Source organism: Pleuronectes platessa, chromosome 1, assembly GCF_947347685.1.
Source record: "Pleuronectes platessa chromosome 1, fPlePla1.1, whole genome shotgun sequence".
NCBI classification, from domain to species: Eukaryota; Metazoa; Chordata; class Actinopteri; order Pleuronectiformes; family Pleuronectidae; genus Pleuronectes; species Pleuronectes platessa.
The window spans coordinates 31,086,241-31,092,249 of record NC_070626.1 but is presented as its reverse complement, the minus strand read 5'-3'; positions in this window follow the sequence as shown (position 1 = coordinate 31,092,249).

Sequence of the window (6,009 nt, the reverse complement as noted above, 5' to 3'; positions counted from 1 at the left end):
AGAGAGCCTCCGGCAGCACTGTTTTCGTCCGACTAAATTTGCAGAGACTTAACCTGTTAAAAGATCGGCGCACAACTCTAATTTGTGTACCGAGTGGTGAAGTCACTGTATCTGGTCTCAGACGATGTTTTTTTTATGTCTCTCTCTCTTTTTCTCTCTCTCTCTTTTCTCCTAAACCTGTTTTTACACACGTACCGACCTACACTTACATATTTCATGTGGCATAGAAAATTCTAGATTTAAGGAGCCTTAATACATCTCGACGCCATTCGGCGCCAGAACCAGGAGATAAGAAATCTCTTTGTCTAAAGTTCCTTTGTGTAACAGGCGACCGACCGCCATCTTGTCTTCGACCTCATGTCGTCACCGGGGTCATAAACCTCCATCTTGAAAGTACGTAAACGTATCATCTTGATCCTGGCCAGACTACGTCACTACGCCATAGCCACTCCCCTTTCTCTTTAGACACACACACACCCACACACACATAGAGACAAAGACAGGCAGACACACGACCACACACACACCAGTAGATACTCAGTATTACATGTGTAACCATTGTGATAAGTGCTGCTGCTGCTGTTGCCATCTTTGAAATATTGGAGTTTGTTAAATGAAGAATCATGGAATAACATTAACTTTATTTCCCTTTAATAAATACTTTTGTAATTAAAGTATTTGTATTTCTGTGATTATTTGTACATGTGTATGTGAATACAGCTGGATTACTATAGCCTGTGCTCGAACTTAAAACCCTTCATTGTTTATTATATAATCATTAATATTAAATACTGAGATTATTAATTTAACTTATATCACTTGAGACTGATATTTAAAGATTGACTTGTTGGTCCCTGTAACCAGGGTGGTGCCCCGCAACGATAAGCAATAATTACAGATTGTTTCATTCTTAATTGATAATTGTATTGTTTTTCATTAATTATTTAACCATTATTAACTGATAACCGTATCATTTCTAATTAATTATTTTACTATTCTTAATAGCTTTATAATTTTTAATTATTTTTAATAAATAATTTCTATTTTAATAATCATTTCTCATGATTATTAATAATTAGCCAACGTCAAATCTACTACTACTATTGCACAACAACTGTTTAATGTTTACGTTAGAATCTGCGTTATAATCGGCTTTTAAATGTATCTGCATTCTTTGGCAGGCGGGTTGGTAAACGAGATTAGTTCAACTAAACATTTGTGTGATAAAAGAAATGTGTGCGGCCGTAAACAGTGTGCGTCTAACAGAAGATGGAGGCTTGGCCTAGATATCATCTGTCTACACCTGAAGCCTCACGATGTTGTCGTAACTGCTGAGCTCCGAGATCCCTGACGATATAAATCGAGTGAGAAGAAGTTAGTTTCCTTAAAACTTTTAGTAGTTTCAGCTGAAGACAGTTGGTCGGTCTGAAACTGAGCTGTTCATTGGAGCAAAGTAGAGATGGAGGCAGGGATCAGCTCCCATCGTGCTGTAATGGAAACACTGGAGATGAACCTGTTGCCTGTCAGTAATCGTTCACTGCAGCCACACACACACACATACACACACACACGAAGACACAAACACATTCAAATCACACACATGCACACAGGCGTTGGCATTACACTGCTGCTATCTTCGGAGTGAAATGTCTGTGACGAAAGAGAAGATCTCACTTCGTTCCGTATAAAACTGGATGAAGGACGAAGGAAGGAGTCAGTGGAGAACCTCATCCATGATTGTGTTTAATGAAGCTGGTGGCTGATGAGTGTTTTACAGATGTGTTTGTGTGTGTGTGAAGTTATGGCTGAATGACATCATTTCAGTGTGTTTATGTTAAGTCGTAGATCTGTGTTATTTCAGTGCAGTCAGCAGGTTTAGGAAAAACAGGATTTCATAAAACAAATTGCAGAAATACAGATGGAACACGACTGTAACTGCAACTGTACATAAATGAAGCTGAAACATCTCCGATCTGAACGTTGCCATCTTGCGCTCTAGACGTCACTTTGAGTCTGTGAAGTGGCATTCTGGACTTTTGGTAAAAATACAAACTCAACACAAAAAATTGAGGTTTTAAACATGCGCCTTTATCAATAAACTCTAAAAATATATTTGTATTCAGTTATGTATTTTTTCAGGTTTTATATGTGACCTGTGTTGGACCTGTGACTTGTGTACCGGACCTCCTATCCCAGTAACAACAGCATGTTTTTTTTTAATATGAATATTTGAAATTAACAAAACCAACAGCTGCTTATTAGGAAAATACATTTACTTTATGCCTTTTTAAAAAGGCAAAACATGTCATGTACAGTATATATTGTCATTTATCATTACTGAACACCACATGAATGTTCTGTCACACACACCTTATGTTTTGTCTGTTTTTTTTTGTTTTGTTCTATTGATGACATGTCTATATATATATATATATATATATAATTTGTCTTTTCCGTTTGTCCCCTGGGTTGGGGGGGGGGGGGGGGGGGATTTGTTCATATACGTCTGTATGTATGAGATTTCATGTTCAATTGTGAAAACCAATAAATAAAGTGAAAAAAAGGCAAAAGATGACGGTATAAACTATTTCCAAGTTTATGTCATCAATTGTGTCTTAACTTTGACTTTCAGATGAACAAACTTTATTAATTTTGGTCCGATCCAAGTGAATAATGATACGAATTCGGGAGAAATGAACTCACTGAGTTTCTCTGGTTTTTAACAGGCAGTACTGGTATATGTTCACCAGGTGGCAGACTTTGTCACACACAGGCCTTCTGCTGACACGCACACACACACACACACACACACACACACTGAACCGTATCAGCCATCACAGAGGAGGATGTTTCCCATGATGCTTTGCTTTGTGTTGAATTCATGACCTTCATCCTCAGACTTTTCCGTTGAGCTAAAACTTGATTGATCTGACGAACCCTAAAATCTGAACTCTGACCCCCCAGCTGCCTTAGAGACGTTTACAACCTACTGTGGTGCTACTGGTTCTTATTTAATCACTGTTTGTTGATCCAAGTTATTTTGTAGAGGGAAAGAAAACAGCCAACAGCCAAAGTGGAAATCAGAGTCTGGTTCTCTTTCACCTTCACCTCTGGAAAAGTTGACGTCAGAGTTGAGTTTATGTTGTGGATGTGATCACTTGATTCTGTGTGGATCAGCTGGAGCTGTTCGCCCTCTGAGGCTCTATAAACCTGACGCTCAGACTTCATATCCTGCTCCCGAGCTGCGCAGTTGCTCAGGTATTTTATTTTAATGAATCACTGGGGAAACAGTGAACACATGATCTCACCAGGTCGCCTTTTTTATCTCCACATCTGACAAGAAAATACTGTCAGGACGAGAGAGTGAGAAAAAACAAAGAACTGCATTGGCAGAGAAGGACGGTGATTAAAGTCAATATTTAAGTGAGTCTGTATTTTCCACACTCAAAAAAAAAGTGTCATACTGAAACAAAGAAAGTTTTCCTGAGACATTCTTTCGCCTCCAGCAAACCACCAGCTTCAGCCTCCTCGTGTTCCTGCCTGACGTCACTCACCTTGAATCCATTCCCTCATCCGTCTGGACTGGGTCTCCTGCGCCTGGTGCCGTCTTTATGGGACAGCTGGCAGTGTTTACTGCAGTGAGAGACTGAGGGGGCGGAGCCGAGACTGGATCTGCAACCTTCAGGACCAGACTCAGGTCATCAGATTGTCTGGTAAACGTGTTAACCAGTGACATGGCTGTGGACCTCACTGAGGAAAGAAGGAACCAAGCAGCGAAGCACAGGAGAGAATCCAGAGGAGGACGTTTGGACTTTGAAATGTTTCTGAAAGCAATTTGTATGATACAAGAAATAATAAAACAGTTGGCTGAATCTCTACTGACGACCTGCGCCGGCCGAAGTCCGTAAAATCTCTGACATTCTCCGGAGGGTCTGTTTGTGAGAACACAAACTACAGAGTCAGACTCCTGAAAATCTCCAGAGTTTCCTGCCAGCCCCGGAGTAAAAACTCCTGTCCGAATGAGCCCATGTAAGAAAACAGCAGGAGATTATCTTGAGGATTCACCACGAGGGAGATGTCGGTTGATGATGTTTTCTAACACGCTAATGTGAAATATCTCAGGTTGAAGAAGAGGAGCTGTACACGTAGAAGACAAAGACGGAAACTTGGAAAGACGAGGAGATCTACCCAGGCTCCACCCGCAAGTCTGAAAGTTACCCACATTTTCCTGTTGTTGAGAACAAGTCTGACCCGGAACAAAGTCCAGACCACATTGTTTCTCCAGAGTTCATGTCTGTAATCCTGTAGTCAGGAACTGTGTTGACAGGGACTCCTCCCCCCAGTCCTGACATTATGATATTTAACATCTCTCCATCTCCTCCCTTCACTCCTTCACAGAAAACATGAATAATCCACTGATGGAAAAAGAAGTTAGTCGAAATGTTTGTAATCACATGAAGCAATAAATCAAATTGTGAAAACAGTTTAACTTCAGCATTGTTTTCCTGTGAATCCTTCGTATGTGAGAATATGACAACTTGAATTTATCGTGAAACATTAGACTCTGTCACCAACAACGAAAACAACCTCACAGAGAAATAATCACTGAGCTTTAAATCAGCAAATTACTCAAACATGTTGAATAATTGAAAGATTTTAACAATTATTAACTTTTTTATCTTGCTTCATCGTTTTCGTCTCTGCTATTGAGATTTATTGTATTTTTTTGGTAAACGTTGGAATATTTGAATCCACAACAATAAATGTTTTTTGGAAACACTGAGAAAGTGTTGAATGTTCGACGGTCGGGGGGGGGGGGGGGGGGGGGGGGGCGTTGCCATCGGCCTCAGACCGAGCTGTGTTAAGTGCTGTGGGAGTGTTACCACGGCAACCGATTTGTGGAGTGTTTGTGAGTGTTTCAATCTCCCGTGGGTTTTGTGTGTGTGTGTGTGTCTGTGTGTATGCATGTGTGTGTGTTAGTAAATCAGTGTTGGCTGGAAATGCCTGTGTGACCTAATGCACAGCTGTGTGTTTTGGATGAAGAGAACTCTTTTCAAAAGGAAAAGTTCCAGTTGTGTCTCTGTGTTCAGGAGCTGAGTCTCTAATCTGAGTGTCTGAACACAAACACACACACACATACACACACACACACACACACACACACACACACACACACACACACACACACACACACACACACAGGGTGGTGTTGGGGCACAGGGCGGTGACGGTCAGCTGTGAGCCTCGGTGTGGACGCAGCAGATCGACTCGGCGCCTCCAGCAGCTGCTCCTGTTCCGAGCTGACATATCTTATTCATGAGCTGCTGAACAGAAACCAGATCCAGAGCATTATTGCTTCAGCCTCGTCGTCAGGCTGCTGCTCAGATCTGAACTTCACACAGTCACAGCAAAGACCACGGCTTCTCCTCAGCTCGAGTCCTTTCACCTCAGATTTCCATCCAGAGTTATTGACCCCAGGACGCGAGGGGGCCCTGTGGTTATAAATGTAGGTTGTAAATTAACCATATTTACAATGGGCCACCACCAGTAGCTGTGACACGAGGGCAGTGGCTGCTCTGTAAGTAGACCGATTCCAAAGGGATTTTTAAGTACCATTGATTTACACACACACATTTAATAATACACCGTTGGACCAGAAATCTCTTTTTAAAATTCCCTTGAAGACAAAAGCTCGGCCTGGACTCATTTGGTCCTGTGATCTCATTTATTAGTCCTTCAATCACTTAAATAATAGCATGAATGTTCAGTGCTGTGCGTCACATGTTTGTTATCCATCATCCAGAGACATCACTTATTGATGCTGCAGCAGAACGTGGAGCCCAAACACAAAGTCATAAAGATCCGTCTCCAGAGACAACACGGACAAACAGATGATCTGGTTTCTCACACGGACCTGATCTCATGGATCCAGTCTGATTTCTGTCTGTGCTCTTTTTACAATATGTCAAACCCGAGTTTTGAATTTAACACATCTTGTCATGAAGGAAA